Raw genomic sequence first — 19,099 nt, forward strand, 5'->3', positions numbered from 1 at the left:
CCTAGGATGCTTGTTTCCAATCCAGGGAGGACCTGGCCTGGCAGTTCGGGCTGGCCTGCTCCCATTGGGCGCAGGGTCAAGACTGATTTGCATATGGCTGGGTCCAAACTGGAATGGAATGGTGAGCAAAAAAACGATGAATTTAGGCCCAGAACGCTGTACTGGGGTGAATGTATGACATTGTTCTGCATTCCGTCCATCAATTGTTCTTCTTGCATTTGTCACCCCAAGTGGGACGGGTATGCCCAGACGTGGGTCCCGCGCTCTCAATGCCGCTGGATTCAAGTTATCCTGGCTGATGAGGGCTGAAAGCCCGAAACCGGTCCTACAATGCTTGTTTCCAGTCCAGGGAGGACCTGGCCTGGCAGTTCGGGCTGGCCTGCTCCCATTGGGCGCAGGGTCAAGACTGATTTGCATATGGCTGGGTCCACACTGGAATGGAATGGTGAGCAAAAAAACTATGGATTTAGGCCCAGATCTCTGTACTAGGGTGAATGTATGACATTGTTCTGCATTCTGTCCATCAATTGTTCTTTTCACAAACAAAAAAGACAGACACTGCACCTTGTCACTCACAACAATGTGTCTAAGTACCTGTCATTGCAATACAGTGTTGTTTGTTTAAAATCTTTAAATCCAACTTTGTATGCATGTGTATATATGTATACAACAATATAAGTATATAGACATATACACACACATGCAAAGTTAGGTTTAAACAACTTGTTTATTTGGGCCAATGTGTCAGCCCCAATCCCCTGCTCTCTGCCCCCCAAATGCTCAAACCGTCCCCACTCATTTAATTTCTTCGTGCAAACCCTCTCTTTCCAGTTATCTATTCTCTCTCTCTTCTTCTTTCCTCACACTCGTATCCATCTCAATGTCGGATTGGGACTACAAACTGACCCAGGCACCCCCCCAAAAAACTGGCCAACAGTTGCGGATTGTAAACTTTAATGAAAAACTACTTGGTTAGTATCAGGGTTAATCTTGAGTAAATCAAGCTTTTGAAAGGTTCAAGGGCCAGTAGTGTTATCACAGACTGGAAACACAATTATTGCATTGATGCTCACCCAAAGGTCTTCAGCTGCAAGACCAATAAAGGTTCTAACCCTTAGGTACCTGAATCTGTTGCTCGCTCTTAGATACCAAAGCCCCTGCTCAGCTTGCTTGCTGAATCCTTTGTTCACAATCGGGTCCTAAAACTTCTGGTCAACCTTAGGCACCCTCACTTGCTTATCCTCAAGTCTGTAGGCTTCAATTCACCCTGAATCATCCAGTGTTTTGCTCATCCGAAGCCCTTGAAACTCTTACTCACCATCATTTGGCCCATAAACTACCCACTTACCAAAAGGATCCCTAAGATCATTCCCACTCTTCAGTCCCCTGAGGATCCTGCAAAGGGTCTGATTCCCGAGGCTTCAGCTCACATTCAGGGGATTTTGGATTCCAGTTCAGCTTCTAGTCACCTGATTAACCTCTTCACACTTAGGCCCAGTAGCTCTTGCTCACTCTTACATGGGAAGGTTGAGGATACATTCAGTTCCCTGAGAACCAAGTTCACCTTGAGATTATGCAAAACCTATATTTTTCCATAGTTTCCTTGCTGCTCTGCTCACTCTAAGGACATGAGGCTTGTAGTCATCACCAGATGTCTGACGTCACTGTTCACCCTCAATCGCAGTGGTCATTGGGGGTGACCACTTGCGTCAGTGTCATTCTTGGTGTAGATCCCTGAGCCCACAGCTTACCCTCCGGTTCCTGAGATTCCTGTTCCTTCTTATTTCCCCAAGGACTTACTCAGTTTCAGATCTTCAAAGCTTTCGCATGCCCACATGTCTTGTGCTCCCCATGAGGTGCCCAAGGATCTTTCTCACTGTCATTTACTTGTAGCTTCTTACTCCGCTCAGGTGCCCAGATATTTCCTCTCAGGGACATTGGTCAATGAAGCTCCTGCTCATCTTAGTCCCATGAGGTTCCTGCTCATCGTCAGATCTTTAAAACTGGTCCTCATTTACATACCCAGAAAGCTCTTCTTATTTACTGTGTGGTCCCCCGAGGCTTCTAACCACACTCAAGTGGTGAGAAAATGCCCTCTTATACCTCGGGCAACACTTGCTTTATACATCTAAGTATTTCAGTTGCCACACAGAAGCCTCTCTGCATGTGATGAGGTGTAGCAGAGCTTGGTACTTGATGATTTTTATATTGTGAGTGGAGAACTGATCTAGGTAAGATGGCGGCTGGACCTTCGGCCGGACAAGCTGGCTAAAACACCTTTGCCCGATTAACTCACCATTGCAATTTTCGGATTATGGACCCTGAAAATCTGGAAGATGAAAATATAGCAGTGCCTGGCTCTGCTTGGCTATTGGAATTCTGTTGCTATTTCACCTTCCCCAGAAAAGAAGGATTAAAAGGATCAGAAGGACAGGAACTATCGGAATGCTCTGGCGACTTTCTCTCTTTCGAAATCGGCTTACCCGCTGGATCGTTTCTCGACGTGCCGGCTCCTCAGCGTCCTGCTCTGGCTTTTCAGGCTGCGGTGCTGCCACGTCTCGGCTGCTCATCTCCCTGCCGATACACATGCCGCCAAAGGGGAAGAGTTTAGTGCCGGCTACCGCGACTGCAGGTCGCGCCTCACTAGCTCGGGGCGGCGGCCCCGCGAAGGCAATCACCTAAACCTTTAGCCACCTCGGTTATGGATAAAACGGATTCCGCCCTTTCTCCTTCCCCCCGGAGTGTACTGATCTCAGCGGTGGGAAAGGGGGGCTCTACAAACACCAAGGATAATAATCTCGCATCCACAGTTCCTACTGACAATGCTGCTCATTTACTACAACCCAATGGAATTCTGAAACCTGTAGTTCTAGTTCAGACCACAGGGATTACAGCAATCTCCATTGATCATGGGGTCACTTAACTGCTGAACGAGACAACTTCAGGTGTGCTTTGCTCTGCGACCCTGCAGAAAGCTTGCTCAAATTTAATTGAAGACGCAGAAGTGGGGGATCAATTCTATTCCCTATCAGACTACACAGGTTCCTCTGAGGAAGATCTCGGGGAGGAAAAGGACTGGACGGACGATGAAAGCAAGTTGGGAGATTGGCGAACAAGTGAAGTACTGGGCTCAACCTCTGGACCCCGTACAGTTCGAAAGGTAGCTAGAGAACAGGGGGACCTAGCATCTTGCCCTGACGGAGGCTCATTAACCTGGGACTATTCATTTTCTCTACAAACTGGGCAGGTGGGTAAGGCTACTGACGCAGTGAATGAGAATGGGGCCAACTTTTCTCACCCACCTCCAGGCGAGATGACCTTGGTGGTAATTTACCAGATCATCATGGCCCACCGTGAATAGACCCGGCAAGAAAGTGCTCACACTCAGGGCGCATGCCGTAGGGTGCAGAATGCTATCCGTAGAGTGGCTAAGTCCTGTTCAGATATCGCCTCTAGAATTAGGGAGGCGGAAGAGAGGATTTCTACTCTTGAAGATGATATAGCCACCCAGAAAGACATTACATATTCAATTAAGGCTCAAAGGGAAGACATCGTATGGAAGCTCACAAACCTTGAAAATAGAGCTTAGGAGTTCCGGAGGGGATTGAGGGGTCGGACATCAGGCAGTTTGTTGCCGAACTGTTCACCAAAGCATTTCCCGAGGTCAAACAATGGGATTGGGAGCTTGAAATCCAGCGTGCTCACTGCTTTCCATTTAAGCTAAAAAATGACCAGGCCAATCTGATGACAAGCCCCGTGCTATTCTTATATGCTTAAATAATGTTTGGGCTAGAGAAAGGATTGATGACTTGGCTCGGCTAGATAGGAAGTGGTCCGGAAAGGGTTGTCAGTTCTTTGTTAGGCCTGACCTATGCCCAGCTACAGTTGAGTGGAGGTGGCAGCTCCGCCAGTTAATAGCACCCTTCCAGTCAAAAGGAGCTCAGGTTTTTTTACTTTTCCCATCTAAATTAAAAATCATTCATCAGGGCCAGACCAGATTTTTTACTTCCGAAATTCAGGCCAAAGTATTTTTTAATTTACTTTAGGCAGTGCAATGCTTGATAAATTCTGTTTTTTTAAGGTTTCTAAGGGTTATAAGGGGTAGGGGATGCGGTCTTGGAGTCTAGAGGATTGTGAATATTTTATTTTTCTTGCTTTTTCTTTGTTTCTTTCTTGGTTTGTCTTCTCTACTTACGGATTGTATCCCTTAGTATTATATTGGTGAGGAAATCGGGTGGATTTGTGTTTTGGGAACAGTTTCTCCATCACAAGAACCCAGGTCCTGGTGTCCTATGTAGGGGGTGGCGGTATGGGTGGGGTTCAGGGGGGAGGGTTCAGGGTGGGTACGGGTTGGGAGGGTGGTCTGGGTGTGGTGGAGGGGGGGCTGGGCGGGGCTGGGTGGGGTGGGGTAAAAAAAACTAAAAAAAGCTTGAATGTACAGCTCAATCATGGCTCATTGTTTAACATAGTTACCACTAGGTTGTTCTCAGTGTTTGAAAGGGGGTCTGATATTGTTTTGTTTGTATCAGCTATCCCAGGTTTTCTTCATTTTTATGAACAAATGGCGCAGGGTAAAATTCGTATTGGTTCCTGGAACATTTGTGGGCTGAACAATGGCAAGAAAAGGGCTCTGTTTTCGAGAGTAGCTCAGGCTTTTCATTTAGAGGTATTGTGCCTGCAGGAAACTAATGTTCCCTGGAGCAATCGTAGTTGCTTGAAAATTCCGGGGTTTGATTTAATCGGGTGCTTTCGACAGACCTCTATGATCAGAGGGGTGGCAATCTTATTAAGGCGTGGTTCAGGATCATGCAGGAAAACCACCCAAGACAGTTGTGGGAGATGGGTAATTACTGAGCTGCTAATAAACGGCAGATCCTTAACAATTTGTACTGTTTATGCTTCAAATTTGGACGATCCGGCAGCTCTGCATCACCTGAATGTAGAGCTGGCCGTTTGGCTTCATCCTATCTGTTTTTGTGGTGACCTGAATATTAATTTGTCAGCTGATTTTGATTTGGGTGGAGGTCAGAATTATGTAGGTAGGAAACCTAGAGTCTTCAGGGCGCTTCAAGCATTGGCTCAAGAGCATTGTTTGACTGATCTTTGGTTTTATCATAACAAACATCTTGATGGGTATACATATTTCTCCGCTCCCCATAATAAAATGGTTCGGTTAGACTATTTTTTCATGTCTGATCAATTAGCCGATGGTACCTCTATATCAGCCCCCCCTAGGATTCTGTCAGATCATAATCCACTGATTATTGAATGCTCATTTGCTCATACGACAAGGGTGCAGAGGTCCTGGACATTTGAGAGAAAGTTGTTATTAGAACAATAATATATAGATCATATGAGCAATTGGATTCCAGAATTTTTGAAGATCAATAGGGAGACCGCCTCCTGTACCACTATCTGGGACATGCTAAAGGCAGCTGTCCGGGAAGAAACAAAGAGTTTCTCGTCCTTTCGGCAGCGGTCTGTCCGAGAGCAAATCAACAGGCAAATTGAGGAACTGGGAACTGCAGAGGTGCAATTGATAATTGCAATCAAGGAGGGCCGTGAGACATCCCAAAGTCAGCCACAGGTTGCTAGGGTGAGGGCCTCTCTGCTGGAGTATTGTGGTCAGGACCTTGCTGCAAAGTATTTGCAGTTTCGCTCTACGATGTTTGAATTTGGGGAGAAATCCAGCAGGGTCTTGGCCAAGCGACTCCAGCAGAGAGGGCTGGCTAATCGTATTACTTAGATCCAGGACTCTCATGGCCATATTCAAGATACACCGGAAGAGGTCATTGAGGTTTTTCGACAGTTTTATAGTTCTCTATATACAGAGGAAGCCAGTGATCAAAGCTTTGAATTTGAAGTTGGTTTTTTTTTTACAGGGCCTAAATACTCTCCACGTCACTGTGCAGCAGAATCTAGCCCTCTCTGCCCCCATAGAATGGGATGAGGTAGAGCTAGCGAGTAATTCATTAGCTAATGGCAAAGCCACAGGCCCTGACTCCATTCCTTTGGAATTTTACAGTTGGTTTCGCTCGGAGATTCGGCAGGAATTTTTAACAATTTTGCGTGGGGCTCAACTCAGGCGTATACCGGACTCATGATGCCAAACTACTATTATCCTTTTTAAAAAGAAAGGTAAACCGGAGTTGGACCCCTCGTCGTTCCGTCCGATATCCTTGATTAATACCGACAGCAAAATTTACTCTAAAATTGTATCCACCAGATTGGCCTCGGTGATTTCTCCATTAGTTTCATTGTGCCAGCATGGCTTTATCCCAGGTCGTGACATGGCCAATCATGTTCGCCGGGTAATTGCGCTCTTGGACTGGGCCCAAGCTACAAAATCTCCCCTCGGTGCGATCCTTTTGGACGCCGAAAAGGCGTTCAACAGGGTTGCCTGGGGTTTCTATGGGCAGTCCTTCAGTGGAAGGGGTTTACCCCTGAGTTTTCCAAAGCAGTCCGATCACTTTACATTGCTCCAGAGGCCACCCTTTCGGTGTCAGGTTTACTATCAAGGCCTTATAGTATCAGCAGGGGCACTAGGCAGGGCTGCCCCTGCTGTTTGCTCTATATATTGACCCATTTTTAACTAAAATTGAGAGTTCCATGAATATACTTCCAGTCAGGGTCAATATATTAGAGTATAAGGTGTTGGCATATGCCGACGACATTATAGTCTTAACTAGCAATGTAGCATCTGCTTTTCCCGCAATTGAGAACTTAGCAAAACAATACGGCCAGCTCTCTGGATACAAACTCAACGTTACTAAAACGCAGGTTGTTCAATCAGCAGCCATTGGTTCCTCTGAAGCTCCAGTTGTGCAAAGTGCATCATATCTTGGGGTCAAAATTACTGCTGTAGTTGATAATATTGCAGCCCTGAATATCTTGCCCATCATTGATTCTGTAAACTCTACTTTGGTAAGACTAGATAATTTGCATCTGTCTTTGTACTACAGGGGGAATGTTCTTAAAATGTTGGTCTTACCAAAATTTTTATACCTATTTAGAACCATCCCACTAGAATGTTCCCAATCTAGTCTTCCCTGGGCTGAAAGGTACTGCAATAGGTTTCTCTGAGGGTATCATCAACCACGAAGAGCGGCCAAGTGGATGCACCTTCCGCGGGATCGGGGGGGGGGGGGGCTGGTCTGTGCCGAATTTGGTGCTTTTTTGCTGGTCAGCTCTTCTTCAGCATTTTGCACTACCATTGTTCGGGGATAGGGCAGTGTTACCACCTTGCTGCAGACCCTCTATTTTCGAAATAGGATTAGGGGAAGATGCTAAGGGAATATTGTTGTGGGTACTCGAACCCAGTTACTATAAAAAGACCAAGTTCAAGGTTACAATAGCAATGTTTTCAGTTTGGCGTAAGATTCGCCGCAAATAGTCGATCCCCAATATCAACTATTACACACCTTTTATCGCTGCCAGACCTTTGCCCTCCATCTTCCAAGATCAGATTACATTCAGGTGGATGGCGCAGGGAATAAGGTCTTTTGGTGACTTAGGGTTGGAAGGACCAATGGCCTCTTTTTCATTTTTAAAGGACACATTTTCTCTCATACGCACACGTTTTTCAAATACCTGCAGATCCGAAGCTATGTAGAAAAATCGAAGGCTCAAGCATCTACTCTGTTTAATAGGAATATGTTAATGGAATTGATTTTTAGGCGGTCTAGAATTAGGGTAGTGTATCAGCATTTGCTCTCTGGTCTCTCTGACGACCTCTCTTACCAAAATGCTAGGTGGGAGATAAAGCTGGGTAAGACCGGTTTGGATATATCTCAGTCCATAGAATTATCAAGCAGTGTGTTAATATCAGGAAGCTTACGATCCCAATGCTACATGGCATTTTTGATCTTTAATATACCCCCGCCGAAATCTCTAAATGGGGAGGTAGAGGGGGCCAATGCTGTCAGAGATGTGGTCTGGTGGCTGCCAACGATGTACATATGTTTTTTTTTCTGCCCCAAACTTACTACATTTCTTCAGGATGTAGAATTGTTTATTAGTTCTAGGCTTAACATCTCAGCTGCTCTGTCACCTGAGCTAGTCATATTTGGCTGTTGGAGTGATGGCCTTTGTGATAGAACAAGACATGCAGCTGCCCTTCTGTTTATTGCTATGTCACTAGTGCGGCTGTGTATAACATCAGAATGGATTAGCCATGATGCCCCCACTTTTGTAAATTGGAGAGCGAGGATTTTGGCTCATTATAACTTAGAATCTGCTGTTTTTCAGAGGTGGGGAAGAAGGAGGCAGGAGCTGGGTCAGAAGATCTGGGCTCCATTGGTGGAGTGGCTACAAGATTAGTTAGCTTAGTGTTTTTGTTCTACGTAATTTTATGCATATTTTCTTTTTGTCTTTTTTATGTTATGGTGTTGCTCACGCCCTTTTTTCTTTCCTCTTTGGTATACATTTTATGTAAAAAAAAATTTGTGCTAATTCTGTAAAGCTATATTGTGTAGCCATGATTTATTTTGCCTGTTCACACGTTGATGTCTATTTCAAGCTTGAATAAAAATATTTTTTTTAAAAAGAGGAGAACTGATCTGAATCTGCTTAATATGTTATCGGAAATCAGTCTAACACTGGCTTTTTATTTTGATTTTCTTTAAAATATCTATGCCCTTGTTCACTCTTTCATTTTCTAGTATGTATGACCACTCCTCACCTCTTTATGGCAATCATCCCTCTTCCCCCTTCCCTTTACAGCTTCATTTAATCTCCACTCTCACATTCTCACCCGTTGTATTTATTGGATTTTCTCCGTTTCTATATGTATGATCCTTCTATAATACCATTTTTTCATTCTCCATCTCCCCATCTATATTACTCTTTTCATATTTTTAATACTCCCAGTGACTTTTTTCTCCTCTCTAGGTTTTCATCTTTTTCCCTGTCTCACTTTCTCTTAATTTCACTCATTTTTCTCATTTCCCTTATCCCTGCTCTCTTTCCCTCTATGCCTTTCTGTATATCTATTGTTTAAATCCCCTGTTTCCTTTGTAAGCTCTTTCATTCTTTTTCTACTTCCCATGCCCTTATTCCTCAGTCTCAATTTCACCCCACTTTGAGATTTACTCCCGTTCTGTTTTCTGTCTTGCATATTCTCCCTTCTTCAATTGTGTTCTTTCGTATCACTCACAGCCATTTCCATCACCCCCTTCAAATCTTCTGCATCCTGGGCTATTGTCTTGCTGTGGTCAGTAACTGCCTGCTTTAGCAAATCTCAACATTGCAGAGAAGAATCATTTCCCCACAAAAATTCCATGGGTTGCTGTCCTTGTCTGCTTTCAGTGCTGCATGCTTCCAAATGTGATTCACAGAGGCGGAGGGGCCATGTACCCCCTCTGATAGTGGACAGACCAAGGACCTGATTTAGAATTAGTTGGGAATGCACAATCCACCTATTTCTGGAGGTAGTGGTGAAACCTGAGGCAAATCCACTGTTGGTATTTATTTTACAGTACAATCCCTTTCTTGAAGGAAATTCCACTGGTGGATTCCACTCTGGATTCAGCACTTTCTCCAAGAACCCCACCAACCCCTAAATCGATCAATAGACAGTTGGACCGTCAGAGAACTAAGGAGTGTGTGTGTGAGGCTCTGATCCATTCTTTACTTATATTATTCACACTGACTAGGAAACTTCTGATATCCTCTTCGCCCACCTTCCTTTGGTTCGTAATTCCCTGTTCTCTCTTTTCTCCCTTGATGTTTTGCTTTCCACTCTTCACTCTCTATACCAATCTCTCTTTCTACCCTTCTCTCCACTCTATCTTCCCTCACGTGTTCTTCTCCATCAGCTCTTCCCGCTCCTTTCTGCCTCTCTCCCACTCCTTATTCAGAATTGTTTTCTTAGCTCCTCTCTTTTCATTTTAAGTTGTTTCTCCATCTTTCCTTTTCCCCCTCCATTTGTCTCTTTGTCCTCCTCCCTGTCTCTCGTTATCTTTTGTCTCTCTCCTTTTTTGTATCCCTCCCCTGCTCTTGTCTTTGCCCTTTTTCCCCAGGATGGGAGGATAATGAGGGTACAACAGCACCATTGTAATAAAGAAAAGAGGCACTTTCTTTGTATTGGTTCTATTCATATTTTTCTTTAAGTGTAAAGTAATTTAAAACTTTTGAGGTCCTTAGTGTTTTTTCTCTCTTTCCATTGCTCTTGATATGTCTGCAGCACCCTCCCTATTTCGCAAATGTTATCCTATGTTAAATACATTTTTAAAGGACACTATCACCCACAAGGGCATCCAGGAGCGGAATAGATGTGTGCAACTAGACCTACTTAAGGTAGGTTGGTTAATTCAAAAGCTGGGTCTCCAGCTTCTTTTCAAGGACAAAGGAGAAGGCTCTAATCTAGAGATGGAGGTCGTTCTATGCTTAAGGAGCAATGTAAGAGAATACCCGTCCTCCTGCACTGGTTCTGTGTATGCTTAGTATGTTGGCAAGCAGAAGCCCTGAGTCCGAGTCCTGATGATAGGACTTATCTGGATGGTTGGTAGGAGGAGATGTGGCTCGTAGGTGGGGCCTGAGTTGTGGAGTTCCTTAAATGTGTGTGTGAGAAATTTGAATTGAGTGCGTTTGTGTATTGGAAGCCACTGTAGTTCCCTTAGGTGTGGTGTAATGTGAGTTCTAGGTGGGAGTTTGAGGGTGAGTCGGGATACCAAGTTCTGGATGGTCTGTCATCTTCTAGTGAGTTGCTTGGTGATCGGGGTGTAGAGTGTGTTCTCATAGCCCAACTTGTTGATGACTAGGGCGTTTCTTGTGCTGCTTTGGAGCCGTTTGTGTTCTTGTCCGTGTTGAGCTTGAGACAGTTGACTTTCATCTAGCTCACGATTTCAATCTTGCAGGTGGTGAACTTGTTTCTTTTTGTGGCTCTTTGTTTAAAGGAAGAGCATGAGTTGAGTGTCATCTGCATAGGAGAGGATTGTAATGTCATGTTTGAGTATAACCTTGAGGGGCTGAGGGATGAACCTTGAGGGGCTCCACAGATGAGTATGAGGGCTTCCAAGGAGTAAGGTACCAGGCTGACAGCTTGTGCTCTATCCATTAAGAAGGAACAGATCCAACAGAGAATGGGTCCTTAGATGCCAGTCTCATGCAGGACCCTGATGAGATGGGGTGGGAGACCGTGTCAAATGCTGCAGAGATATCCAGGAGAATGAAGGCTACTGTGTCTCCTTTCTCAAGAATCATCCATATGTCATCTCTGGTGGCAATGAGTGCTGTTTCTGTACTGTGGTTGGGCCTGAATCTAGACAGACCGTGTGGCAACAAGGAGCTGGTAGTTGTTGAGGTGGTCAGTGAGGAGTTGCTTCATTTGTTTCTCTAAGTCCAGTGCTGAGTATGGTAGGCGGGAGATGGGTCTGTAATTGGAAAGCATGGCTGGGTCAAGCGATTATTCCATTAGAAGGGGCATGATGATGGCATGTGTCCAGGTGTCTGAGAATGTGGCTGAGTCGATGGAGACATTGAAGATGGGTGTTAGTGTTCACTAATTGTTAGGAGTCCTTTGGTAAAGGTGTGGTGGGGACAAGGGTTAGATGGACTCCCCAAGTGGATGGTCTTCATGGTAGCAGCGATTTTGACAGTGGTGATGGTACGCTCTGCTGTCGGGGTTTGTTCATCAGCCGTGATGGGAAGTTGAGTTTCAACTGGTTTAAATGGGTCAAATGGTGGAATAACATTGAGCTGAAACTCTCAATCTCAGTATGATAGTCACTACACAGTTTGTAGAACAAGTAAGCTGTCATTTGACCCAGGCTGCTTATCTGTCGTATGGTCTTGGCCTGCTGCGGGAAACACAAGTTCAGCCTGGCTTTGTGGATTTCCGGGCTAACACTACTTGATGCTGCAGGAACATTTAGTTCTGTGTCAGCATGAAAGCCAGCCCGGGCACACGCTGCTGGGTTATCCACAGACAAAAAGAATGGCCCATAAGCAGGTGTCTTCCACAGGGCCCTTGGGCAGTGGCATATGCCCTCCTCCATACAACCCTGTCCATCTCTGATAGCTTTTTCACTACCTTCTCCTCCCTCTCTGTCTGTTATGAAGCCTCCATGTGCCTGCTGCATTTAAGCTTGTGGAGCTGGGAAAGTGACATAGGGACCAGGAATGCTCTGGGCTTTCAAAACCAGCCTCCATGAGCTTCTGCCCACTGGGGAAATGCTGGGCTTTCTAGCCTTGCCCACAGTTCTCTTACACCACAGACAGACTAACTTGATACTGGTGGAATTGCAAGCCATGGATGGTCAGTTCCGACTTCTGTGTAGCTTACCATTGTACACAAGTGCTCAACAATTAAATTATTTCTCTCTTGATGGTTAACCCTTTGACAGTTGAAAAATACATAAACTGGAGGCTTTGAAGGCCCTATTTTGCTGATTAAAGAGAGAAAGGTAACTAATGAATGTGCACAAGCTGTCGTGCACCCAGACCTTTGTTGGAGAGGCTGGTGGCTCAGCTTTCTGATGCTCAGCAGGCTCTCCTTCCTTTTCTCACACATTGCTCTGGTTCTATCAGACTGTACATGATTGTAGTATACCTAATTACTACAATGATCTACCCATTTCTGCAGTCCCTTCCATCTGCACAGTACTGCAGTCAGCGCCTAATTCACAAGCATTTTTCCAATATGTTGTAGTGCCATGTAATGATGTGTAGTAGGACCCTTGTGGTCCTCTGCAGACTCCTTCCAAATAACATAATCTGTTGGAAGGTATCTGGCTGTGTCTGAGTGTGGTCAATAAAGTTTATGATGTAATGCTTTCAGTTGGTGGTTGAATGTCGAAGAACAAAGATGTGTGTTACAGAGCTCAATGTGTGGCATGGTCATCTGTGTGCTCCAGAGCTACGAGGATGCTACAAGTGGTGATGAGTATAGCGAATACATTGCCAAAAGAAACAACACTGCTCTCTGAGAGTTTACAGAGGTCCAGCAAACTGCTTGTGCGTGCCACGTACACTCCAAGTAGTCATCTATGGTTGGAGTAGGTGGAGTTAAAGCACCACTCTCGCTCCTACATGCCCTCAAAGGAGGTGAAGGCCCTCAGAGCAGCAGTCAGAAAGCCCCCCAGAAGCCTACCGGTAAGGCTGAAAAGTGAGATACTGCACCACAGCGTAACACAGAGCCACCATGAATACAGAAAGAAATGCTAAAAGCAGCGACAACCAGGCACGATGCACAAGGTTGAGAATGATGATAAACAAGTGGAAAAGACAAAACTTCTACCATTAAAAAAAAGATGGCGGCATACGACAGCAGCCTAGGTGCAATGACCCAGATGTAAGCACACAGCTGATGCTTACAGAAGGTGCAGGTCCAAGTGAGCAGTGACCTGCGTCAGTAAGTCCTCTCACAAGTTATGATTCTGCTGTGTTTTTGAAACCACCACTTCCCTTCGATACTGCCAAAAAGCAAATTATTGACACCAGATCGACTGCATGGATCAAAATGTTTGATGACTTCATAGGTGTTTTAGAAGTAGATGTCAAAAAGATCATCAAATAGTTAGAGAACCTCACATGTTTGGAGTAAAAGAATTGATGAAGAAAATACCATAAGCTGATAAGTATCATACAGTAAATTCAAAGAAATATTGGAAGCCATGTTTAATCCAATGCCAAATGTAGACTATAAAAGATACATTTTCAACCAGGCAAGACAGCAAGCTAGTGAAATGATGGATGAGTTGTTGAAAGACTTGATGCCCTCATCAAGCACTGCAAGTTCAGTGAATTAAATGACGGAGGAGCCATATGTCTCAGAGTCATCAACGGTTGCCCCTCTGATTTGTTCAGACAAAACATGTTGAGAGAGACACCCAGTCTAGAAAAGGTACTCAATCATGGCTGAAAGAGCTGAGAAAAGCGCAAATCTGCAGGCTGCTGATCTGGAACAACCCAAAATGAATCAGCAAAAAAAATTCACAAAGTGGAGTCCCATGCAACAATGTCTCAAAAGAAAAATAAATTTTGTTAATTAAATGAATTTTCATTTCCATGCAAAGATACATGGCCTGTGATTGGAAAGACATGCAGAGGCTGTGGAGAAGAAAACCATTTCACAACTGTCTGCAAAGTGAAAGAGAAACTAAGTGTGTCAAGACGAGAAGAGAAAATGGGCACAAGAAAGATCCAGACGCATTCTAGCCATGCCCACAAGGCCATACAGTAACATCAATTGAGGCAAATGGAGACTTAATGAAGTTGATCGCCATCAAGTTCATCTTCCAAAATCTCTTTAACATCATCATCATCAAGCGACAGTGAAGAAGATGGATGTGCAATGGTGATGTTGACCGCAGAATGGCGTGAGCATGTAGGATTGGCTGCTTTCAAAGAAGAACACAAGTCAAGGAGAGATTGCCACATGTAGCAACAAAACTCATTTGGACAGTGCCCCAAGATCATGCTAAAGGTGAATGGCTGCCATACAAATTTTATTGCAGACTGTGGTGCATATATCAATATCTTGCCGGCAGAAAAATACAACAAATTGTTCCTGATACTATGCCTAATGCAATAGAAAACAAAGATGTACACCCGGGCTGCATCTACGCCATTCCAAAGTCAAGTGTAATTGATAGCGACCATTAGGCACAAGAAAATGACAGTACAAGCAACAATTCATGTTCTCCAGGGTACTCTGCCGCATGCATGTCTACTCAGTTTCAGCACTATTGCTGTCAATTTCCATCGTTGTTTCATGGACGAGGGAAATTCAAGACAATGAAGGCGCAACTTCACATTAATGAGGACATTTATCCTGTTACTCAGCGATACCTTCAGATTGCTTTTCATTTACAGGAGGTCGTTAAGAAAGAACTATAAATGTTATTAAAGCATGACATCATGGAGCACTGCAGCTAATAAATCTGGCTTCTACGCTCAACGTAGTGTCTCGTGTCTCTGTTAGTTACAAGGCAGGTGAATCCGGGGATTTAGGCGTGCCCTGTGCCGCCTGGCCCATAAGGCCCGGTTCTCCAACTCCACTGGTCCGAGGCCATGCATTTCACCTATAGTGGTGGTGCCCAAAAAGAACTGTGGAGGGGCAGTGTGCATTTGTGTTGATATGTGCCAGCCCAACAAAGCAATAGAGAGAGAAAGACATCCAGGTCCACACATAGCTGACATATTTAAACAGCTGAATGGTGCCAAGGTTGTCTGCGGTCTTGATTTGAACAAAGGATACTATCAACTTGAGCTTAATTTAAACTGTAGGTACAACCCTACTTATTCAACTCATGTTGGTTTGTTCAGAAAAGGCTCCATTTTGGAGTGTTGTCCGCTGCGGAAATTTTTCAGCATGAAATTTTCTGAGTAATTCAACTTGTCACACATCCTTTTAAGTACAGTAATAATATACTAGTGTTTGGGGCCACACAAAAGGAGCATGACAAAGCTTTTACACAAGTACGCTGTCTGCTCGCTGATGCAGATCTCACTAAATGCAAAAAATTGTGAGTTTCCCAAAACCAAACTCACATTCTTTGGGCAAATTGTCTCTCAAGGCAGAATGACTCTTGACTCTGAAAAAGTACAAGCATTGTCATCCACGTGTCCCCACAAGATGGATTTTCGATCCTTCTTAGGCATAGCCAGATATTGCTCCAGATACATTTGTGACTTTTCCACAGCAAGTGCCCCGTTAAGAGATTTGACAAAGAAGAATATTCCTATCCAGTGGTCACCTGAATGTGACCAAAGTTTCAAGAAAATCAAACACACAATCGAAAATGCAACTGAAATTTCTTATTTTGATCCAAAGTTACATACTGAGCTCATTGTAGACACAAGCCTGGGGAGTTTGGGCGCGATTGTTGCTCAACACAATAGATATCCATTTGCTCAGAGACACATTGTGGCCTATGCTAACCGAAGTCTATCTCAGACTCAACATGCCTATTCTCAGCCAGAAAAAGAGAGCCTGGATGTTGTGTGGGCTTGTGAACATTTCATTGTGCTTCTCTACGAAAGCATTTCACCCTTATCACTGACCACCAGACATTGCTCATCATTTTCAGGAATCCAAAAGCCAAGATGCCCCCTCGCATTGAGAGGTAAAGAGTTGCAATTGCAAGAGTATGATTACACTATTGTGCACAAGCCAGGGAAGGATATAAACCGATTAATTCTCACGAGTGCTGTTACAGCATTACAGTGACACGTCTTAAGCAGCTAAAGAATATATCAATTTCATAGTAAAGTCCAGAATCCCTGTAGCTTTATCCATTGTGCAGATCATTGCTGCTACCAAGACATGCTCACACTCAAGGATATCATTGCAAAGCAATCATGGAGAAAACATACTTTACCTCTCACAGACGACGTTGCATTGTGAAGGAATTTAAAATCGATACTATATAATGTTGGCATAGCATATCCAATGTATATCTGTCACTTATACCCGAGCCCCTAGTAAATACACTCGACTCATGTACATCTTGAGAATCGGGCCCGAGTTGAGCAAAACGCCATCTTGGTTTTGTTTCCTGAAGCCTCTTTCTGTTAGTAAGGAAAGCACGTGACATGTTGCCGAGAGAAGAGTCAGAAAGGTCGGCCTAGGCTATGACAAAGCAGTGATTCTAACTTAGGAAACCCAAGGTCACATCTGCTTTTTCTTGTAGGATGAGCACATTCCTGCAGGCGCCATACCCGTACTCCTTTGCACCAGAATGAAAGGGGGGCACCTTTACTGACCTACCTCGGAATAGCTTTTGCAGAGTTCTAACCAATTTGTTGTGCCTTATATGGGTATTCCTGTTGGCTCTTCTTGTGTTGGTACTTTTCCATGTACGGGGTTTGTATGAGGTACGTCGAAAGTATATATGCACTGTTTTGAATATGATCCAGCAGTCTCCTCTGCACACCTTCGCGAACTGTGACCAGAGGGAGGCTCCCCTGTACAGGGTACTTTGCAAAATAAACGAGTGAACCTTTTCCATTGCCCATTGATTTATGTAGGGTAATTGTGATATATGGGCTATTGGTAAGTATAGCTCTATGATATATTTTTATAGTACTTCAGTTGGCGACTCCGCAGGGACTCCGCAATAGGGTTGTCCCCTCCTGTAAACGGGAGAAGAGGGGTGGGGAGGGGTTCTGGTCGAGGGGGTGGATCGCAAAAGGATCCTAATTGAGAAACCAATTTGTGGTAGAAGCGGAAAATTCCACTCTTCGACCCAGAAACCTTCCCAGCTGCTAAAAACCCTTCGCCGGAGTCCTCCGGGCTTAACCCGGGAACAGCTGACCGTGTTGGTCTACAAAGGAAGTTGGCGGTGTAAAACGTTCAATCAGACCTGCGTGCACCAGGTGAGGGAATAGTATGGTATGGAATGAGCACTTTTTGAGAAGTGGCTCAGAAGAACTGTTAACTGCATATGGTATGGTGGTTGGTGAACCACAAGGGAATCTGGGAGTCTGACGTGGCAGAGGTGTGACTGCACGGGCAGATGCTCCACAGACTTGTTTGGTGAATAATTGGGAGAACGTCGGACGCCTTTGTGTTGCATGGTGGGTGCTCACTCGGCCGGATCCTCTTCGGAAAGGCCCCCAGGAGAAACTGGGTAAGCGCAGGGTCTGGGGTGGCGCCCATATTGCCTGGCCCAACCAGCACAGGACTGGGGGATAGTCTGTAAGAGGGTCTGTGGTTCGCCTGTCTGATGTTCCCAGGGCAGTCTCTGGACTGTCTCGTTTATGAAGTATTTTTGTGGTCTGGAATCCAGAGTGATCGATTCCCGGAACAGGAGTCGACGGACTCTGTTCGCGTGTGAGACATGTCGTAAGGAATTGTAAAGTCATGACCGGAGCATTTTTCTCGATCGAAATTTATGCACTTTAAGTATATTATGAATACTATTTGTTATAAGTGGAAACAGTGAAAAGAGCGTATGATGAGTAGACACGTCTATGAGTGTGGCTGCCGTTGGAATTATATTATCTGTTGAAATACTTACCAAAATGTCTTGTTTTAGTAAATTATGTTTTGGGTGCTGCCGACGGAAAAGTGGACGGCTGGAAGAACGACAGCCTGCTCCTCCGGAAGGCAGTCCTAGTTTTGATATGTACATCAAACATGGTCTTACTCCCATTTTGTTTAATACTTTATGGAACAAATATACTAAAGACAATGCAGAATTACAGTGGCCTTTAACAGGGACGTTTGACAAAAGGAAAATAAATTACTTACAAAACAAATTATTTTTAAGAAAGAGCCGTTAGAGAATGTTTGACTCCTTGACCTTAAGGGTCAAGGAGGCAAAGCGACGGCGAATACGAGGAGAGAAATTGAAAAAAATTAAAGCAGGCCAGACTGTAACCCAAAAGGCAGTAGCATATGAAAAAGAAAAGGTAGAAAAGAATATCGAACAATTAGATAGACAGTTTAGATTGCAGACTGATAAAAGTTATGTGACCCGAACCGAAGCGGAAGATGAGATAGAGGAACTGTTGGAGACTCACCCTCCGCCACCATATGCACCTCAGGGTTTGTACCCAGCAGTTCCAGTAGATCGAAAAGGAGGGATAGGGGCGGCGGTTGCGACGGCTCCAGTAGCTGTGCACCCTCCTGCCCCGTCGTCTGTCTCTCCTACCCTCCGTCCCTCTACCTCTGAATTAATAACCTTGTTACCCGGGACGGCGGGCGTCTCACCTACCTCCCCAGTATTTTTTGCACCCCAGGCTAAAGGAATGACGGTTACTCCTAGCGGGATAACCGCTGCCTTTTCAGATTACACCTGCGACGCTCTACGGGAGGGATGGAAGGTCGTTGAGTTTTTACTCGATCATCCTTAGGAGAGGAAGAAAGACAGGCTGTAGTGATTCAAGCATCCCAGTGGATGCGGAATCCAATTTATACTCTAGAAGACATTTGGAGTACAATGAAAGATTTTGAACTGGTCACTCAACAACTAGCATTAGAACACATGGCAATAACACTGATTTCTTTATGGGAACAATGCTTCCATGAAGGTCTGGCCCCTCAAATATTGTGTGACATCCGAGATCGAGCATTTAAGTTCAAATTACAGGTCAATGAGGTGTTCCAGAATGTTGAAACTCTGATAAATTACCGGGACCGAATGGTTAGGAG

The sequence above is a fragment of the Lissotriton vulgaris genome, chromosome 5, assembly GCF_964263255.1.
Source record: "Lissotriton vulgaris chromosome 5, aLisVul1.2, whole genome shotgun sequence".
Classification (NCBI taxonomy): Eukaryota; Metazoa; Chordata; class Amphibia; order Caudata; family Salamandridae; genus Lissotriton; species Lissotriton vulgaris.